At 38.8% G+C, this 23,271-nt stretch overlaps 1 protein-coding gene across 1 annotated transcript in view; it reads right to left on the bottom strand.

Moving 5' to 3' along the window:
- Positions 1-19,056, bottom strand: part of NR1I2 (nuclear receptor subfamily 1 group I member 2) — a 1,633,990-nt gene extending 1,614,934 nt beyond the window's left edge. The window contains exon 1 of the mRNA XM_044071501.1: positions 18,700-19,056. The gene's annotated coding sequence lies outside the window, so the exon portion shown is untranslated. The remainder of the gene's footprint in view (positions 1-18,699) is intronic.
- Between the last annotated feature and the right edge of the window lie 4,215 nt (positions 19,057-23,271).

The following is a 23,271-nucleotide window of genomic DNA, read 5'->3' as shown; positions in this document are numbered from 1 at the left end:
TTAAAACCTGTAACCAAAGACAATGAAATCATCCCACCTGGATATAATATCCTGAGACTAGACCGAGTATCCAAGAAAGGTGGTGGGGTTGCTATCCTATATAAATCTACCTTACAATTAACCACTGTCAACTGTAAACCACCTGTAGACTCCAATGAAGAAATTCTTATCTCCAAACTTCATCTTAACAATGCCAATTCCATCTATATTATCTGTATATATCTACCACCTGATAACAACACTGCCACCATGGAAAACATACTTTGCTGGCTTTCCCAATACCTGCCCCAAGAAACCATAATCCTACGCGACACAAACATTGACTGGAGCTGCTACTGCAGCAGCCTCCCCACAAACCATATTAACCTATATGGGTATTCCCAAACCATTACCTCCCCCACCAGGATAAATAAATCTAACAAGAAATCAAGCTTATTAGACTGGATTCTCATAAACCATCATCCTCATATTTATAATTCAGGAACCCTCCCTGATGATTTAAGTGACCACTTTCTTGCCTATATCATCAGACATAAAATAAACTCTCCCATTCCAACATCTGTCAATAACATCAGATCTAAAAAGTACTTTAACCCTGAACTATTCCAAATGGAACTAAGAGCTTGCAACTGGTCTACCTTACAAAACCTCCCTTTAGATGAAGCCATTAGTTACTTTAACTCCAACTTCCTTGCCATTCTCAACCACCATGCTCCAACCAGATAAATTAGAATTAAAACCAAATTTGCTCCATGGCTTTCAAAAGAAACCAAACATAAAATAAATCTTAGAAACAAACTTTGGGCAAAATGGAGGAAGACTAAAAACCCTATAGACCAACTAACATTTAGACAGCTAAGAAATGAAACCAAGAAAGCTATAATATCTGATAAAAGAAACTACTACCTACAATTCCAATAAGCTAATCAAAACAATCCACAAAAAATTTGGGCTAGCATTAACCAACTACTCCGTCCAGGTCAATCCACTACTCCAAACCCTCAAAATACTGACCACAAAAATCCAATGAATACATCTGATGCTTTCAATACCTTTTTTACTAATGCTATACAAAACACTAGCTAGTCAACTATCACCTAATAACTTCACTTTACCTTCCTATAAATCAACCTTACCCCCTACTTTTCATATGCAACCTGTCCCAACAATAAATATTCTAACCCTTCTACAGAAACTAAAACCATGCTCACCCTCAGCAGACCAACTACCTGCTGAATTCCTACAACAATCAGCCAGTTCTATTGCTTATCCCATTTCTATTCTGATCAAGAGAACTATTACCGAAAGGCATATCCCCAGTTTATGGAAAATCTCCCATATTATCCCCCTCCATAAAGGTGGACACTCCACTGAACTCTCCAACTACCGCCCCATTGCCCTTCTCTCTCCTTTGGCAAAGATCATGGAGAAATGCATTCACAGACAATTACTTGACCATCTAACACAAAATAATTTACTTTCCAACTGTCAACATGGATTCAGACCTTCACATAGCACTACTACTGCCCTTCTTTCCTTCACAGATTGTATCAACAAAAAACGCAATCTTAACAAGCTTTCTTCAGCACTATTTATTGACCTGTCTAAAGCTTTTGACATGGTAAATCACCAAATTCTCATCAAAATACTGAAATCCCTGTCACTAGATACATCTTCTATAAAGTGGTTCCAGTCCTACCTTGATAAAAGACAACAGGCCGTACTATGGCACAAGTCTCTCTCCACTGACCTGCCCGTCAACCCTGGTGTCCCTCAAGGGTCCATCCTAGGACCTCTACTTTTTTCCAAATTTATTAATGACCTTCACCTTACCATCTCTCAAGCCACATGCATACAATATGCAGACGACTCCACACTGATATGCTCAGCCACCTCCTCTTCTGAACTTCAATCTCTTACCCAACAAGTATTTAACACAGTTGAGCAATGGTTCACACATAGATGCCTTTGCCTAAACCCCAAAAAGACTAAACTCCTCTTCTCTCCCACCAACAAGTCATCTCCTCTTGATTTCTCAGTTATCTCTAGCAATAAAACTATTATATCCCCTGAACCAACCACCAAACTATTGGGTATCACCATTGACAACAATCTGAACATTGATATCCATATTAACAATACTATAAAAATTGTCAACAAAAAAACTTGTCTCTCTCTATAGGATAAAATCCTTCCTCTTACCTTCAGCTAAAACCACTATAGCACACACTCATCTAATCTCTTCACTTCTTTATGCCTCACCCATTTTTACTAATCTATCTAAAAATAATCTTAGCAAAGTGGAAATGTCCTACAATAACATTGCCAGATTTGCTACAGGCAACCCATTTAGAACCCACCATTGCATTAATTTAAAGCAGCTGGGATGGCTTGAACTACAAAATCTGATTAAATTCCATCAACTATCTATAGCCCACAACACTCTTTACAAACCTTCCAAAACTCCTATTCTATCCACACTCATCACTTCCTATAAAAACCTGAAATCCTTAAGGTCTTCTCAGAGACTTCTAGTACATACCACTAAACCAAACAACAAGGCTGGTGACTCCCTCTTTTCTAATATTGTTGGAAAAGCCTGGAATCTCCTCCCCAGTGAACTCTCCTCACTTTCTTCACTATCATGCTTCAAAAACAAATTGAAAGTGTTCCTCAGAACACACTGGTTATGCCCCTGTACTAAGCCTGACTAGTTATGTGTCTCTTAATACTTTGCTCTTCCTACCCCTTCTACTCATTAACTGTAATTCCTTCCTTATTAACCATAATACTCTAAGTAAGTATAATACTCATATAATCATAATACTCCCTCTAGAACATCTTGATTGTACTAGCATGCTATGTTATGCCTGTATTCTGCACTGTTGAATTTACTGTGATAACCTGTAATATGCATTGTAAATATGATTTTTTGTTTAATGTTTCCTTATTTGTTATCTTGTTAATTTCATTGTTCTATCTTGGAGCTTATCTCCCGGGCCTCTACTGAAAATGGACATGTATCCATTTAGACTAGCCCAGTCAACAAATGTAAAATAAAATAAAAAAAAAATTGTATATATATACACATAGATAGAGATATGTATACATACACAGATGTGTGTGTGTGTGTGTGTGTGTGTGTGTGTGTGTGTGTGTGTGTGTGTGTGTGTGTGTGTGTGTGTAGGTATATGCATATATGTATACATACATATATATATATATATATATATATATATATATATATATAGATATATGTAGCTATGACACACACACACACACACATATATATATATATATATATATATATATATATATAGAGAGAGAGAGAGAGAGAGAGAGAGAGTGCTACGTATATGTACGCAGGTGTGTGTGTGTGTGTGCATGTATATGTATATATATATATATATATATATACATATATATATATATATATATATATATATATATATATATATATATATATATATATATATATATATATATACATAAATGGGTTTACTCTTAAATATTGAATTCTCATAATAACGGAAACGAAAATATCAAGACCATAACGGTGAATATTCAAATGACTGAAACTTTATAACACTGACTCCCAAAATACCACAAAGTGCAATGCAAAAGCTATTTAAACTTTGAACATCATTTAAACATTAAAAGATCGTGTTGCAGTATACTACAATGTAAGAAAAATTTGAATGGCAAGTTATATAATGCTGCAGTTTCCCTTTAAGAGTTTTTAGTACTTATAGGTTCATAGATTAGTACTAGGCTAACTGCCCTTGCGAGCCATTTTAAGTCTAGCCGATTATCCCTTGTGAGACTCAAACCCTGCACCTTGTGTTTGTAAGACAAACACCTTAACTACTAGGCCACCCTCCTAACATGTATTACAATATGGCAGAGTTCACATACCATGCTTGTGTTGTATGTGCTTGGGATGACATGGTCGACAGACCACAATGCTTTGCCACAGATGGCCTGCACCTGTCGCCCCTGGGATTCCGGATATTGGCTAAGGCTCTTGCTGCCCCTATAGTGCCTTTTTTCGGCAAGGTTCAAATAACAAATTCACCACCGTAACAGGAACAGGCAAGCAAAAACTGAGGGTAATGCTACTCAATGCTAGAAGTCTAAATCTCGAAATGTACTCACTCGAGACACTCCTTAAAATGGACAACATCGATATCTGTGCAGTGACTGAGACCTGGTTCAAGGCTCCAGAGAACACTCCTGCACTACCAGGCTATAACTCATACCACACTTTTCGGCCATGTAACCTGGACTGAAACACCAAAGGCAGAGGTGTGTCCATATTCATTAAGGATATCCACACCTCCAGGCTAGTTGCTCAGTATAATGCATCCGAGGTTATCCAAGTGCAACTAACTCTGGGCAAAACTGCAATCCAAATTGTAGCTTGCTACAGATCCCCCACCATGCCCCAGGATTCCCACTCCTCTTTTCTTGATGTATGGAAAATATTAGGGTTCAACCAAACACCCTAACAATGGGCGACTTCAACTACCCCACCATTAACTGGGAAAACTACTTGTGTACCAACTCCTTAGCTCAACACTTTCTGGAATTCATAAACTCCAATGCCCTGGATCAACTTATCCACACTCCCACCAGGGGCAACAATATCCTAGACCTAGTCATTACCAACATGAGTGACACCTGAAGTCAACTCCTCGTTGGTCCGATCCGACCATAAGCTAAACACCCTTGATATCCACATCCAGCCCCCACAACCCATTAAGGAAACCACGGTAAAAAAATTCTCCAAAGCCAACTTCATGCTTTTTAAGACAGAAGTGGTGAACTTCATGACACTCATGCAGATGGACAATACAGTTACAACTGCTGAATCCTACACAAAGGCACTCTATAAGCACTTACACAAGTGCATGGATCGTGCTACCCCAAACAGAACCAAGATGCTATCCTCCAAAAAAAGGAAGATAATCTGGTGGTTCCCTGCCATAAACAAATTGTACAACAAAAGGAAGAAATTGTTGCAAAAGAGAGTAAAATCCCATGAGTGGAGGAGCTTCATGGTCAGCCTCAGTAAGAAGCTGAGATCCCTTATAAGATCCTCCAAAGCTAGCTATGAAAACAAAATCACCACTAATTCTAAGGACAACCACAAAGCATTCTATAGCTATGTCAAGAATCTCGATGGCAACACCCAGATTTGCTCTGAGTTACAGCACAAAGACACGAAAATTACAGAACCAACTGATACTGCGAACATCCTGGCATATAGGTTCAGTGCTAACTTTACCCCCCCCTCACCCTCTAAAGGGCCCATATCTATACAGGAAGAATGCAGAGTCCCTGAAATAAAAACTATGCAGGTAAAACCTGCACTCTCTAAAGCCAAAAACACAGCATCCATGGGACCGGACAACATCCCAGGCTGTATTTTACACAAACTTCAGAACGAACTGGCTCCCCATTTAAGCACCATGTTCAATAATAGCCTCGCATCAGGCTTTGTGCCCACTGAATAGTGCACAGCAACAGTTATCCCACTCCACAAAGGGGGAGCCACCACTGATCCCGGGAACTATCGACCTATTAGCCAGATGAGCCTGGTCTGCAAGGCCATGGAATGTATCATCATGGAACTCATAAACAAAGACATTGGTAACCTCCAAACTCTGGATCCACCCAGTTCAGGTTTGTGAAAGGCAGATCATGCCTCCTGAACCTGATCGACTTCTTTGAGGCAGTCACCAAAGCCGTAGATGTGGGTAAGGTGGTTCACACAGCCTATCTTGACCTCGCCAAGGCTTTCGACACCATCCCCAATTCTGGAATTATAGCTAAACTCACTAAACTAGGTATAAATCCCTACATCACAAGATGGGTTGCCAACTGGCTCACTGACAGAACCCACACTGTAAAAGTTGCAGACTCCAAATCTGACCTCAAAGCAATGACAAGTGGAGTACAAAGGGTTCCATCCTAGGACCCCTCCTGTTTGGTATCTAGTTCTCCGAAGTGCAGGCTATCACAGAAGGCCTCTGGCCAACGAAGTTCGCAGATGACTGCAAACTAGGAGCCATAGTCAAGTCCCCAAATGATGTGGACATCCTACAGAAGGGCCTCGCTGAGACAGATGCCTGGTGTCAGAGCCACGGCCTCAAGCTCAATGCCAAAAGTGCAGTGTCATCCCCTTTGGCAAAAACTCTGTGCCCATGAAGTACCACATAGGCAGCAATCTACCTAACACCGAATGTGTGACAAGAGACCTTGGGACCCAGGTGGACAGTAGTCTCTCCTTTGATAGTCACATCGCCACAGTAGTCAGGAAATCCTTCAATGTGGCAGACCTCATCATAAAAGGGCTCTCATCCAGGAAAACAGAGGTCATTGTTCCCCTCTACTCTACACTCTTTAGAACCATTATAGAGTACAACGCCCCTTTTGGAATGTACCTCACAAGACATCTGCAGCAGCTGGAAAAGCCACAGAAGTACCTCACAAAGAGGATTACTCTCCTCAAACAAATGCCCTTCACTGACCGCCTCAAAAAACTCCAACTTTACTCCATAGCATATTGCCTACTCCGAGGTGACCTCTGCCTAACATATAAAGCTATGTCAAACCCAGAGCTGTTGGACATGCTACACCTAAAGAAATCCCAATCCCTCCAAGCTACATGCTCTAGGGACCTAGACCTTGTCACCACAATAAACAGGACATGCTGGAGGGATAGATTCCTGTCCCAGAGACTTCCCATACTCTGGAACAGGCTACCCATCTATGTCAAGTAAAGTTCTTCATTAGCACTCTTCAAGAAAAATCTTGATGAGTGGAAGGGAAATAGGAAATACACCCCGGGGATCACTTCTGTGTCTCTGCTCGTCAGTGGCACAGGAAAATAACTTTCTTGGGTGGCATAAGCCAGGGAACCTTGTTGGCTAGGCTTACATAGGCCCTTGGGCCGATAGCCTAGTACCTACCTATGAACCTATAAGAAGTTCATGTAAATTTAAACTGTAAAAAAAGAAAAATAAGTTATTATTGAACTGTATGTCTTGCTGTAAAACACAGGTTTAAAGTTAAAGAATGCTTGTGTCTTGTTTAGGGATGGCTAGATTGTTCTCTTCTCCTCAACATAGTGCAATCTCGGAGTTGGTATATTTAATTTGTAGGGGGTGTGGGAGGTGCAGGAAGGCATAGCGCCCCTGCAAAAGTGAAGGAAAGAAATGTTTGTAAGTTGTTGCTGCGTTGCACTTTTTGATATTTTGGGAGTTGGAGTTATAAAGTTACAGTCATATGAATACTCAGCATTATGGTCTCAATATTTTCATCTTCATCGCTGACTTTTAAAATGTCGAGATGAAAATAACGAAACCTCAGAAACCCAAACCGTGACTTTTACCATGCAAGTAAATACGCAGCCAACTATCAATGAAACTCACACCGAGGTAATTAAAACCCACCTAGGTGGGGGGGCTATGCCCCCCATACCCCCCTAAGATACTAAATATACCAACTCTGGGATCGCACTACAGTGGAGAACAGGGCATGTTGGCCAAGTGTTTACTTACTCTAGTAAACAATCGTCATTTCTGTTTCTGAAGTTTCATTATTTTCATCTTGGCATTTTGAAAGTTGGTGATGTGGCAGTCAGTCTTTAGAAGTAGACCCATATATATACGTATATATATATATATATATATATATATATATATATATATATATTTATTCATTTTACATTTGTTGACCGTTCTAGTCTAACTGGATATATGTCCATTTTCAGTAGAGGCCCGGGGAAAAAAGCTCCAAGCATAGGCAACAACATAACATAAAATATATACAATAGTAAAATGAATAACAGAACATTGTTGAGATTGTAAATATGGAAAAACTTATACAGAGTCCTTTATGGGATTTAGCTAACATCTGAGGAAGTCTAGCTATTTAGCGGATGAAAGCGCTTAACGTAATAAATTGTTGGTGGATTATCTGTGGATGCTTTCTTTTTATTTTAGTTATTTAGCTAACATCTAATACAAAGAGCAGACAACACTGAAAAAAACATAAGCCCCAATATATAGATATATATATATATATATATATATATATATATATATATATATATATATATATATATATATACACATATATGTATAAAATGTATGTATGTAGAATGTATAACACTATATGTGGGATGCAGTAAAGTGTGACTACATCTAGAGAGAAATATGCAATAGATATTTTTGTAAGTAGTCACACATGCACTGACATATGGATGTGCATGTATGTACATAACACACATATATACAGATGCACACAAACATATACAAACACAGAAGGGGAATGTGCATGCATGTGTACATTATATAATTGTCATCATCCTAATAACATCATTTTTCCTACTTTCTACATATCCCAAATCCTTTTCACCTAACTAGTTATTAGGCTCCACTGTAAGGGTTATTCCTTTCCAAAGTTTGCAGGTTCAGTATGTTATCAGGCTATCTTAGGACAACAGAAGTAATACAAATAAAACTATCCCCCACCATTTTCTTTTGTGAAGCCATAAAACATTCACTTGCTGATTCTTAATCATTTAGAGAACAGTAACATCTTACAGCGCTGTGAGTACAGGTGCATACGATTCATTATTTCTAATAAAGTCAACATAGTAGAGTTAAGTATTATTAACGTATACATTCTAGTAAATGTTGTTAAATGTTTTACTTATTCACTGTCACACCTTGGCTACGTGTTATATATGCAAACTTTGTCAAATGTCTTTTTGGCAGTATTTTTTTTCTTTGCATTGCTAAGTGCATTTATTACTTGTTATTATCTTTGCCAATGTAGCCTGGGTTGTGGCTTAAATGGGTCCTGGAGCCAGTTCATTTTCCTGGTTAACAAAGTATAAATAAATACAAAATAGAAAAGAAAAGGGGCGAACATGACGTTTTAATTGTGCATCATTCATGAGACAGAAAAAAACTCCCACTGAAGACATTGGGAAGTCTGTAAAAAAGGGGTGAACATGATGTTTTAATTGTGCATCATTCATGAGACAGAAAAAAACTCCCACTGAAGGCATTGGGAAGTAGCAGACAGACTTACTTTGGAGTCTTTTCCAGTAGTAGTTGTTACCTGTACATGATACAGCAAGGATCATTTACTGTAGTAAAAGTTTTCACACCTCAGGATGAGAGTATGGGGGAAGGTCTGTCAATTCCTTTAGAATTGCAAAAGAATCCCTTTACAAAAGTCTGCTATTTACCTGCTTTCTTTATCTGGAAGTAGCTAACTGCTGTTTATAGCATAGAACAAGCTTTGACAGACACATAAATGAGGCTCACTCAAGGAAACATAGAAGCAGCTCTGTTGCAGAAGGTGTGTTAAATGACAATGCATCAGACTCCTGCCATTCTAACTTAATGGCATGAGAAAACAACATAACTTCCTTTGACTAACATGACTCATATAAAGAAGACCTGAAATGTATTCTGGGAAAAAGGAACAAAAGCAAGAAAACAAGATCATGTTTCCAAGGCAGGCCCCATCAGCTGCCATTTTGTAGGAATCACATTAAAATTGTAAAAGAAGCACTTGGAGTGATTTTGAGCCATTAAAACAGCTTGAAAAACAGATACAATGAAAAAAAATGTGTTTTTGGAGTTCTAAGGTGGAGTTTTCCTTTAATTGAAAGAAAACCAATGCCATGTTACTTAGTACTCCTCAAAAATTGAGAATGACTCCACTAAAAAACGATACCCACAAATGCTCTGTCTTTATAATTGTCAGTCAATACAAATACACAAAAATATGTTTTATCTTAACCCTGCATTTAGAATATCTGCTGGTATTTGTACTGACAGTGTATTAAAGAAATTTAGTATGTTATAAACTGGCTCCAGAAGACTCAGGAAGAAACTGGAACATACATTCCATTTTTAATGCAACACTAATTCAGGTTAAAATACAATGAAGTCGCACAAGAAATGTTCAAACTTGGGCTTCTTGGGGACACCACAGTGAGTGAAATAACTCCATTGTACTTATCCTCAAGTTTGACAGATCTAACAAATTTTACAATGACTTTAGGGAATGAAACAGCTTCTCCACATTTGACGCTTATCTTAATCCCTCAGTGGATGAACTAGTAGAAAAGTTAGACAAGCCAAGGTTTTTCTCCACTTTAAACTTAATTAAAGGCAACTGGCAAATTCTACTAGTTCTAGAAATAAAGGAGAAAATATTTTCCATGCCAAGTGACCTGTTCCACCATAACATCATGTCATTTTTATCTATGGAACACTGGCAGCATTCCAGAAGCTCATGGACAGGATACTCAGACCTAATGCTATACATTTTGCAGCTTATTTGGAGAATGTGATCATTTTTCTCAGAGGATTGTAAAAGTCATCTCTCTAGAGGAGCAGGTGATTCTGTACTCTCTGTCCTAAGCTGGACTAACAACAAACCCAGCTAAGTGCAAGACATGCATGGCAGAAGCCCTGGATTTGAAGGAAATAGTAAAGTCTGAGGCAGAAAAGGTCAACACAGTATTGATTTGGCCAAACTCACCACAAATATATGGGTTAAGAGTTTCTGCATGTCAATAAAACTTTTACTGCAAGTTTGCCATAAAAGTTACCTTGAATGGTTATTGCTTGACTGACCTAACCAAAGGTATAGTGCCCATGATTGTCAAAATGGCAAATGACATGGAACAAGCATTTCAGAAAACAAAGGAAGTGCTGAACTTCTCTAAACCATTTCTTGTTTTTTTACTAATACCTCTAAAGTGGATTGGGACAGAGCTACTAGAAAATGTAAAGCAGAGGAACACCCTGTTTTTTCCACTAATTTTAAGTTCAGTAATGCTTATCAGCATTACTCAGTGATTAAGAGAGAATCTTCAATTATCAATCTGGCCTTCAATATGTGGAAATACCTTTTGGACAAATTATTTATATTAATTATAGACCACACCCACTTTAATGGTTGCATTTGCAATGGGATGGAAATCCTAAACTGGGCACTGCTTTTGCAATACTTTAATTTTAGAATTGCCCATTATCCAGGATATAGCCACCTGAACTTGGATGGATAATACAATAAATAGAGTTACCATTATAAAATGGCAAGTCTGTGAGGGAAAGAATAGGAGTCTCCCTACACTGGTAGGGCCAGAAAATGTCAGATGTCTGAAGGAAAAGGTTAGTAGTCTCTTGTTAACTGGAAGGCATGCCTTCAAGCTAAAATGGAGGAACTATTATCCTGTGTTTGAGTAGTAGTTTTCCTGTGTGAAGAAAGTGAACTGCCTTTCTACTAAAAGCTGGAGGGACTTGAGTTTTACGTGCTTGCGATCTGTAAGTACTTAACATTTTGTAATAAGTAAGGGTGCCAAGAAGGCAGTAACATGAACTATGAAAATGTGTTGGCACTACGTGCTTAGACACATTATTTCCTAGCAGAGATGATTATAAGAATATCACTTTCTGATTTATGTTACTACTTAAAATAAAAAAGCACAGGTTCGTAGTTCACAGTTATATACTGGGATAATAACCACCAGGGCCTTTATAAGCCTAGCTGTGCAATCCAGTCCAGTTGTGTCCCTATGTATCATGAGCTTTTATTAGGAGGGGGTATGTTAGTTAGGAGGTTTCTAGAGGTTATGGGGCAGAAATGTTAGTTTGGGCATTACTGTCTGCCTCTATCAGAAACATGGTGGCCAGACCCAGGGTGAATTTCTGATTTTCCATCCATTCGTCAAGGTTACATTTAAATGGGGTAAGGGATAGACTCTACTTCACATGGATGTGGAGCCTGTTCTAGAGCATGGGGATCCTTTGAGACATATATCTGTCTCATCAACATGTTTTATCTATGTCACAAGCAAAATTTATATTGTCGTATCTAGGGGTTCTGATGCTGTTCATTTTATGGATATGCAAAAAGTTCATCAGAGTTGGATCTGAGGATGGTTTGTATGCCAGGCATAGATCACCTCTCAGCAACCTGTAGGAAACTAGAGTACAGAGAAATGACTAAGGTGATCCAGATAGGACAATGTCTTTATTTCCTGGATTCTCCTGGTAAGGAATCTTTGTGGGCATTCCAACTGTTGCATTATGTTTGGTCAGGTACATGCTGAAGGCATCATTATACTTTGTGATGAGTCTGATAGGGACTGAATAAACTGGCACTATAACTTCCTTGCAATGCCCTTACTTACACGTTGGGTGACATAGAATGATTTCCTACTGTCTTGGCCACATATTGGTTAAAGGCCAGATTACTGTTTACATATGTTCCCAAATCCCTGACTACTGGGTCAACTCTTAAGGGTATTTTACTGACGGAGTAATTAGCCTGGGGGGCAGTTTTCCCAAAAGTCACTATTATGCATTTCTTAGCATTGAGTTTTAGTCCATGACTTTGGCACTGGTTATTTGTCTGTGTTACACCCTCTTGTAAGATGTTTCTATCATGGGGGGAATGTGATGGCTCTCAATTTGAAGTCATCTATGATCTTGGTCAGCCAAAAGGCCTTTACCTCAGAGAAGTAGAGTCCAAATAGGAGAGGTCCCAGCACAAATCTCTGAGGTACTCCATTGTTGATTGGTCTCTTAGTGAAGGTGGCATCACTAATCCTGTCTTCCTAGGTCCTGTCTGTAAAACAGCTGTCTATCCAGTGAGTTATGGAGGGGTTTATGCCCAGTTCAGTGAATTTGTCAACTATACCCGAGTGGGGTATTGTATCAAACTCCTTAGCCAGGTCCAGTTTGGCAGTATATACCACTTCTCCCTCATCCACTGCCTAGATAACCTTCTCAAAGAAATCAACTAGGTTTATCAGGCATGATCTTCCTTTAGCAAAGTCAAACTGGGTTGGGTCCAGTGTCTGAAGGTTGCCTATGTCTTTGTTGATCATTTCCATGATAATTTGTTCCATGGCTTTGCATATTAGACTAGTCAAACTAACTAAGTTTGCAGTTTCTGGGGTCAGTTGATGGTCCAGCCTTGTGAAGTGGATAACTACTGCAGTCCTCCATTCTCATGGTACAAAGCCTGTTTTGAAGCTATAGTTGAAAAGTGACTCAAGTGGTCCTGATAGGTCATGTTTCCAGCTATTTAGGAGGCATCCCAGGATATAATCGGGGCCCAATGAGGCTGGGTTTTTAGCCTTAGTGAGTGCCGCCAGGACCTGCTCCTTGTTAATAGTTGGGGGGGTTATGCTAGTAGGCATTACTGTTCCTATAAATAAGCTTGAGCTTTGAAATCTACAGAACTGGCCTTTTGACTATTCTCTACTGCATGAGGAATGGGGTTACTACAACAACAGTTAAGGTAGGCAGTAAAACCAGAAGCAGGTGATGTTTTTGGGTCTATATTATATATTCGAAGCTTCAAAATTTCAAACCTCATATGTTTGACAACATATGAGCGAAACTTGAAACCTCGAATATATAATAAAAAAGTAAAAAAAAAAAAAAAAATAAAAAACTTACCTTAACGCTCTGAACGCACCCCCCCCCCCCACACTTAAATATACCAACTCCAAGACCGCTCTTCAGTGCAGAAAAGGGAAATTTTCCCATTCTGCGTATATGGAGCCATTGCATTTCACCTTCAAACTTTTCAAAGTTCAATCATATGATGTCGACCATATGACATTTGAACTTTGAAACGTTCAACAATTTAATAGGGACCCGATGTTTTTAACCATATTCAAGACTGTGTCATATATTTTTCATTTAAAATATAAATGTTATTAATATTGTGGCAACCATTAATATTTTTAAACAGTTATCTTTGTTACACGGTGTGCCGTATCCTTTTTGTAGAACTGAACTGCCTAACATTGTTGGTGTACTATATTCAAAAAAGTAAGCAATGCAGTTTCAGTGATGAAGGCTGTTTTGGGCTGGTGACAATAAATTAGTTTTATGTAAGTGTCCCAGTATTTGTTTAAGAATGCATTTTTTTAGGTATCTTTGAGAGGGGAAAGAGGAAGGCTACTAGCCTGGCCTCTGCTTTGAGAAGTTATACCATTCTACCTTTGTGGTTTGTCATTATATATGATTGCTTCCACAGAGTACTGAGTACTTGTCTGGCTCTATTAATAAGTACCACAATAACATATGTCATATGCTTTTTGCATAATTTCAAACACTTTGGCTATCTAGTAATGCAATAATGAGTTAATAATTTGGGTTTTTTAAAAAAATATTGAAAAGGTCAAGAATGTACTTGCACTGAATATCAATTGCATTTATTTCTTACAATTTATAGGGCCAACCAAACAATGCCTTGAAATATCCAAGCACCTGTATCACTTAATTCAATATCTGGTCCACATATTACAAATATGAATTGGAAATTTACGCTAAAACTTTGGTTGACTTTACTAGATGGCCAAGTACACTTTCCATAAACAATTCCATTAATAAAAGTGGCAGAGCTCTTTTACTAAATGTGGCACATGACACTGTTTTGATAGATCAGAATGTCTTGTCATTAAAATAAATTAAAATCAAGGACACTGTTTAGCAGTCATTAAACAACCACAACTAAGTTTTCATTTGGTGAGATTCTTGGACTTATACCCAAGACTGTTAAGTGTAATATTTGGTCATCACCAAGATAATATAATAATTTGTTCTTCTTCATCTTTTTCTTTCGGCTGCTCCCTTTAGGGGTCATTACACTGGATCATCTTTTTCTATTTCTTCCTGTCACACCAACCACCTGCATGTCCTCTCTCACCACATCCATAAACCTTATCTTTCACCTTCCTCTTTTCCTCTTACCTGGCAGCTCCATCCTTAGCATCCTTCTCCCAATATACCCAGCATCCCTTCACAGCACATGTCCAAACCAATGCAATCTTGCCTCTCTGGCTTTGCCTCCAAACCAACCAACCTGAGCTGATCCTCTAATATACTCATTTCTAATCCTGCCCATCCTTGTCACACCCAATGCAAATCTTAACATCTTTAACTCTGCCACCTCCAGCTCTGACTCCTGTGTTTTCATCAGTGCCACTGTCTCCAACCCATATAACATACCTGGTCTCACTACCATCTTGTAGACCTTCCCTTTCAATCTTATTGGTACTCGTCTGTCACAAATCACTCCTGTCACTCTTCTCCACCCACTCCACCCTGCCTGCACTCTTCTTCACCTCTCTTCCACACTCACCTTTACTCTGAACTGTTGATCCCATGTATTTAAACTCATCCACCTTCACCAACTCTACTCCCTGCATCCTCACCATTCCTCTGTCCTCCCTCTCATTCACACAGATATATTTTTAGTCCTACTGACCTTCATTCCTCTCCTCTCTAGAGCATATCTTCATCTCTCCAGGGTCTCCTCAACCTGTTTCCTACTCTCACTACAAATCACAATGTCAATCGCAAACATGATAGTCTACAGGGATTCCTGTCAGGTCTTGTCTGTCAACCTACCTACAGGTATACCATTGCAAATAAGAAAGGGCTCAGAGCTTATCCTAATAATTTCTGTGCATTTATATATAAGCAACAGTAAAACAGATTCTAAGAATAGACTATTGACTAAAGCAAACTGACAAGTAAGAAATAGAGGAAGAAATTCAGGCTATGGTGAATGGATATGCTAAGCTACAATGTCAAATTCCATGAAATGTTGCATTTTCCAGTACTTGAATAGTCCAAGTTCTGGAATATTGCAGTAAATCCAAGAAAAAAGTGTCATTGACTATTATTTATTCTCCTAAGTTTCAGATGCATGATTTGATTAATAAGCGTACTTGCTGGTTTTGCATGTTTACTGCAATCTGTTTCACTGAAAATTAACATATGTCAAACATGCTTGTCTAGCACTGTGACAGTATGCATTAGTGATATCTAGTGCAACATTCTGTCATTAACAAATGTGGCAGTTTTACAGTACATACACACATGCGCACACACATACACACAGCATCAGTCATCAGTTCCTGTATCACACTATCACCAGCCTTCTAACTTCCATTATTTTAAAAATTAACAGTATAATGTGTGTTTATTCTTTAGGGACAAAAACATCAAAATATAATTTCAGGCTAAAGGGTCTTAATGCTTCTAAGTTCTGCACATTAATGACAAGTGAAACTTCACTTTGAATCTATCACTGTCAAGGCAGAATATGTCCTGCTGCAAACAGCAATGCAAACTGCAAACATAAAGATGTTGAATGCATATAACAAGAACATATCCTTAAGATAACTTTTGGGCAGTAGCCCTCTTGTAGAGGGAACTCTTGAAATCATGTCTGTTTTTGAAAATATATGATAATTTCTTTGTTTGTAAGCTTTTACATCACAACAACTTTAAAACAAAATCACTTTATGTGTGTATTCACTTGTTTATTTTACTACTTCTCTATAAAGCCTTCATACTAAATGGACTACTAATGAGTGTTGTTACAGGATCTTTCTTCCTACATGGCATCCAACAATGTGAGAATCACATATGAACTGAAAGAGGTCTTGCATGCAATGATTCAGTGAAGGTACTAAGGGTTAAACTGCCAATAGAAATGTAATGCTCTCTTCTCTTCTCAACATGAACAGTACATTCACCCTGATATGTGTTAGCCAGAATCCATATCTCAAAATGCCAGTCTGGAGTTCGGCATCAGATGTCACAAAATCAGCATATGGAGCTATCGACCAATATGGCATCCTTACTTTTCCAGCATAGATTCTCAACAGTAGATACTCTTGTAAGGTATAGAACTGGCAGACGGACGTCTACAGGATATTGTATGGTAAACACACACACACAAAGGACTTTAAATGCACTTGCCTCATGATTCTACAATACAATGGAGTTTTTCTCCCCATGCCTCTGCTGAAAAGGGGATCGTGCTAAACCCAATCTGACTATCCCAGTAAACAAAGGCAAAATCAATAAATGAATAAAATAAGGTTAGGGTGTTGCAGCAGGTAAGCAATAACAGCCCAAAATATTGACTGCAGACTAAATACAAGCCATGTAACAGATGTCCTTATGACTCAGGGTTTGTCTTTGGGTTTTTCTCCATCCACTGGCACAATGGCTTCTACAATATTTCACACAAAAAAGCTGGACAATTATAAAATGAAGACTATACTCAGTTGAAGAAAGATGTCATGTATTTGGGGCCACAGCACTGGCATTTAAGCACATTTTTATTTTTATTTATTTATATTTGTACATAATATCATAAAAAGCCACTGGACCGGAAACTATGGAGGTACAAATTTTTACGAGAAAAAAAAGACAATTCAAGTACTACCATTTATGGTATCTCTAAGCATGCCATTGCACTATCATTTTATTTGTGCTGACATGTTTCCTAGTTTCCATGTATAGGAAGATTTCCCAGTATCACCACTTTTGATACACAATAGTTGTTGGCCTTGTTTTGTTGGCCTTGTTCAATAGCTTTAGGACATTTTCTAAACTGCCATTTAAACAGAGTCAGAAGGCTACCAAGAGCTTATGCCAGACCCCCCTTTTCAGAAAGTTCCTTAAAGGTGTAAAACATGCTTGCCTCAGTCTCATGGTGTAACTGGCAAAGTATCAAAAAAACCAGAACAGTGTTTCTGGCTGCTGGCAAATTTGGAGTAGCCAGTCATTTCTGTAAATATTGTGCTTGTTGAAGTGTCAGTTCTGAGGTATTTTAACATGAGAAAAGTGTCAAAGCAAGCAGTAACGTGCTTCTTCCAGTTTCCCTAGAATATCTTGTGTTGGCCTTTGCCGACTTACAGAACTATAACACACCCCATTTAGTAAGTTGTTGTTAGCACTGCAGCGTTTTTTACTCTGAAATATGCAATGTGGTGATGATGATGCAGTTCTGTTATGGCAAGGATTTAAAAATATGGATGCATTTTATGTCTGCGACTATTTATAGCTTTTAAAAACATGGTCAACGTACGGTATGCAAAACTAGCCATTAAACGAGATAAATTGCACCACAAGAATCTATTACTACAGCCAAATACTTCACATAATCGCTACTCAGTTCCTAGAAAGCTGACACACGGAAGTGCCAGTGAACAGAAGGAAGAAACAGCCCTTTGCTTCGGAACTGCAGGGGGAGAACAGACACACCAAAATCACAGGAGTTCAAATGTAGCACTTTCATTTCCGAACAGCAGTAACATTAGCTGTAACATTGAAATGATTCAGATTAAAACAAAACACATGCAACCGCGGCGGCTTTTCTTCTGATCAGTATCCAAAAGGAAAGGGACCGCCTTCTGCATTCTAGGTTTATTGGAAAGCACCCCTCGAGAGCAATGCATGCAAAGCAAACCATGCCGGTGTTACCTGTGGGAAACAGGTAGTACAGAAGGAAATAGAGTAATACGCCTCATAAAAAGGAGTGCTATAAAAACGGCTTTAAATCAGTACAGGTGACATTCGTAATGGAAACACCTGACTCAAGGTTGCATATTTAGTAACTAGCTGATTTCAGCAGCAGAGAGAAGAAACTGCTAAACATATTTTCATACAGCAGTAGAAGTGCAGGGACGTTTAATGCGGGTTCAAATCCAGTGGCGCATAATCTGTCCTTCAGGAATACAATATCTTCATGATTGATATATATGCTAATTGTCTCAGAAACTAATAAAACCAGTAATGCAACAAGCAGGAGGGGGAAATCCAGTACAACCTAATCACTTACTTGACATACACGTTCCAATTCAGTCATACACACACTGCAGACGGTGCTTAGGGTCAGCATCTGTCAGTTGCTTCTTTGGAAAATCAACTCCACTTGGTGACATCCACTTTAGCCATCAAAATATTCCTAAACTCATCTCTTATACTATCAGCTGATTTTGTGCGATTTCCGTGATTGCAGCAATTATTCGAAACAACAAGAGCAAGTCAGAATCTTCTAAAAAGTAAAGGTTTCAAGTAATTTTAACTAGTCACTTTTTACTGAGAGGCGTATTATTAAATTGCCAGTCAAAATGACTGTCAGTATAAGTGCTCACTTTCCACTGGATAACTTGTTCAGATCCCAAACAAAATGCAAATAGAGAGGGCAGTGCACTTAGCACCTGGCAATGTGGATGATAACTAGCAGCCTATCCCAGCCAGAGAGGTGGGGTTCCGTAGTTGACCCCCATTCTTATGTAACTACAAATAAACAGCGACACTTAACTTGTGACGTGCTGGCATGGAGCTGAGAGCGCACTTCCGCCTTCTGTGTCTGCTGTAATGTTCCATTAACAAGGTACAACTCTTTATAAATATGTGACAATGCCAACTTAAGGGCGATTAACAACCCTACACACGTTAAAACTAGCACAATTTTGCAGCCCATTTGCTGAAAAACGTGATTTCACCCAACTGTGTATAGAAGCTGGAGAGCGAGAAACATTTCTGGAGATTATATTTCGTCCTTCCCTTAGAAGTGCAGTACAACTGAATGTGTAAGTGCGTTAGCCACATATATTGATTGCTTGTGTGCATGTCGCTGACCTTTTATAGCTGAGCAGGTCATGACCGCCATTCTGGACGATTTTTGTGAATCTCCACGACAGCCTAGTCAACACTTGATGCCCAAAACTTTTTATCACACAGAAGTATACCGCCTGGGCATACCTCTCAACTCTACAAATTTTCGCAGAATGTCCATATTTTTGCCTCATATTTTTGGTCTGTTCCTCATACAAATTTGTGATTTTCTGGACTTTTTGTGGCAAATCGATGAGGACTGAATTCACTAAACAATGACAGACGTTCAAGTTTTAGACTTCATGTCTTTCAGAAAATTAATGATGAGACAAGACCTATAACTCTCAAATGTACCTCATTACGAGAAACGTACCTCATTTGAGGTGTTAAAAAGTTCATGTTCCTCAAAAGTTTCACATTGAAAGGGTTTGTCACACAGTGTTAGGAATTTTTAACTGATATCCGTGGTGGTGCTGAGGTAGCGTTTTTGCCTCACAGTTAGACGTTGCCCGTTCGATTCTCACTTAGAGCGTCTTTTGTGTGGCGACATGCGTGAATGGGCGTTCCTTCGTTGAAGGTTGTGCGTTAGGCCCGGCAAGCCAGCACGTAAAAATCTACTGCCAATCATTAGCGGACCAGAGTTCCGCTGTGGCAACCCCTAACCGGGAAAAGCCGAAAGACACAATCCATAGTAAATAGAAATGAATCATATTAATTCATTTAAAGGTATTTTTATAAGTAAAACCAGCATATTTTGACCATACTATGGCCTTCCTTGTCGAAGTTGTTAGTAAGCCATTAGTATGTGTCCCACATTTTGCCCATTTGTTCCACATTATGAGAGCTAGTGTTCCTCGTTTTGGTGATGGAAGGCAGACAGCTATGACCTTTTATTCTAGGAAATTTCTCTAAGTTTATAATAGCAATATTTAAAAATTGTCCCTATTTTGGGGGCTTTGTTGCCACATTATTTTTGGCTTTGTCCAGATTTTTTGTGCTAAAAGGTTGAGAGCTATGTTTGGGGGAGACAATTAAATAGGGGATGGGAGGGGGACTAAAGACCCAAAGTCACTGACATTATTTTTACTATTACTTTAATTCATTTAGAACGTTATATAGTTCTCAGCCTCTTACCTACAGAATCATGGACAAATACAAAAATATTCAGTTACCCTGTTAAAACAACATATGAGTACTAGTCAAGGTACGTGTAGCCAGGCATGCTCTTTGTATTCTACTGAGTACATTTTTTTTTTCTGAGCTTCAGGTCAGTTTGGCTTCTTTCAGGTCACATTACATCTACAAGCAACTGTCTAAATGAATGCCTTTAACAACAGGTGCAATATTGCTAATCTAAAAACAATATTTTTAATCGTTTATGGGGAACAGCTGAAAACATTACTTGCATTTATTACATAATCGCCGGGCAGTATTTTGACAGTAGTGTCCATTTTTAATTAATAGGTATGGGGGCAGGGTAGCCCTTAAGAGATTGTCAGTACAAAATGAAATTTGCTTGCTACACCCCTGGTAACTAGTAATTTGAAAAGTTGGCAAAATAAGATAATGTGAAGTACTGTGCATTTTCAGAAGTAAAACAAGTCTAAAATGCTAATAACTGTCATTATTTATTAAGTGTAATCCACCACACTTTCTCTCCAAATCACCAGTTTTAAATGAAGAAGGGACAGAGTAAAGTTTTGATCCAAAATCAGGGATGTCCCTGAAAGTCAGGAACAGGAGACAGGTATGTGTTAATAGGACAGATTTTGTATCAATACACAACACATTTTCAGAGCAATAAGTATAAACCTAATCCTTACTGATTTATCAGAAAATCAAACATTTTTTGAGGAAAATGGCAAAAATGTGAAGCAAAATCAGGGAACATTTGAAAGGTATGCTCTCAACCATACCTCATTACAAGGACCGTTCATTTTCAGTCTTAAAAATTACATGTTCCACACTCTTCCACGTTGAAAGTATCTGTCACACACTAGTTGTAAGGATTTTTTAAACAGATATTTAGCCAAAGTAACATTGAGTCCAGGGCTGCCGGAAGCTGATGGGGGCAGAAGGCAAAAGGGGCACTCTATGATTTTAAAAGGGCAATTCTTTATACAAAATATATATAGTGCAAATATGAGTTACGTTTGGAATGACTGCTCAAATTTTTTATAGTAACATACAAATGAAGCTAATGTTACACCTATATTGTATATTCAAAAGTTAGAAAAGTGCATTAGTACTGTAACACACTTAATGTTGCCACACAGAAAGCAACCATCACAGAAGAGTGGTGGGAAACAGTTTATCACTTCATTCAGACTTAAACACTCAGTCAGACTTCAAATTGTGTTTAACATCTTCTCGCTGCTCTTTTGTGGTGACTGCTGAATGTTGCTAATAATTTAGTGTGTGACTAGAGCTTAACAGTACTAAGAGGTACTTAATAAAAGCTTGTTAAGAGCTTTCCTGATGTCACAATAATGCTTAACAAGCATGCCTTTTACCCATATTCAGAGCATAATCATAGCGTTCCATACAATACAAGTAATTATCTTTCAGAATTAATACATAAAATGCATTACGGAACATCTAGATTCTTTGTGCCCATTGAATGGCGCACCGCGACAGTTATCCCACTACACAAAGGGGGGGTCACAACAGACCCCGGGAACTACCACCCCATTAGCCTGACGAGCCTGGTCTGCAAGGCCATGGAACGTATCATCATGGAACTCATAAACAAAGACATTGAAGATCTCCAAACTCTGGACCCCACACAGTTTCGGTTTGTAAAGGGCAGATCATGTCTCCTAAACCTGATAGACTTCTTTGAAGTAGTCACCAAAGCCATAGATGAGGGTAAGGTGGTTCACACAGCCTATCTAGATCTTACCAAGGCGTTCGACACCATCTCCCACTCTTGGAATTATAGATAAACTCACTAAACTAGGTATAAATCCCTATGTCACAAGATGGGTTGCCAACTGGCTTACTGACAGAACCCACAATGTGAAAGTAGCAGATTCCAAATCAGACCAGACCAGTGACAAGTGGAGTACCACAGGGTTCAGTGTTAGGTCCTCTCCTGTTTGGTATCTACTTCTCTGAAGTACAGGCTAACACAGAAGGTCGTTGGCAAACTAAATTCGCAGAAGACTGCAAACTAGGAGCCATAATCGAAACTCCTAACAATGTGGACATCCTACAAAAGGGCCTCACTGAGACAGATGCCTGGTGTCAAAGCCATAGTCTCAAGCTCAATGCCAAAAAGTGCATTGTCATCCCCTTTGGTAAAAAATCTGTACCCATGAACTACCACATAGGCGGTAGTCTACTTAACACCGAAAGTGTGATGAGACCTTGGGACACAGGTGGACAGTAGTCTCTCCTTTGATAATCACATCGCCAGAGTGGTCAGGAAATCCTTCTACGTGGCACACCTCATCACAAAAGGTTTCTCATCCAGAAAAAAAGAGGTCATTGTTCCCCTCTGCTCATCACTCATTAGACCCATTATACAGTACAACGCCCCTTTTGGTATGTACCTCACAAGACATCTACAACAACTGGAAAGGCCACAAAAATACCTCACAAAGAGGATTACTGGCCTCAAACAGATGCCTTACGCAGACCGTCTCAAAAAACTCCAGCTTTACTCCGTCGCATATCGTCTACTCAGAGGCGATCTCTGCCTAACATACAAAGCTATGTTAAACCCAGAGCTGTTGGACATGCTCCACTTAAAAAAATTCCAATCCCTCCAAGCTACACGCTCTAGGGA

This window comes from Protopterus annectens, chromosome 5.part0 (genome assembly GCF_019279795.1).
Source record: "Protopterus annectens isolate FY-2018-M chromosome 5.part0, PAN1.0, whole genome shotgun sequence".
In the NCBI taxonomy this organism is placed as follows: domain Eukaryota; kingdom Metazoa; phylum Chordata; order Ceratodontiformes; family Protopteridae; genus Protopterus; species Protopterus annectens.
Note: the sequence above shows the minus strand (reverse complement) of the source record. Positions and strands in the feature narration are given on the sequence as shown.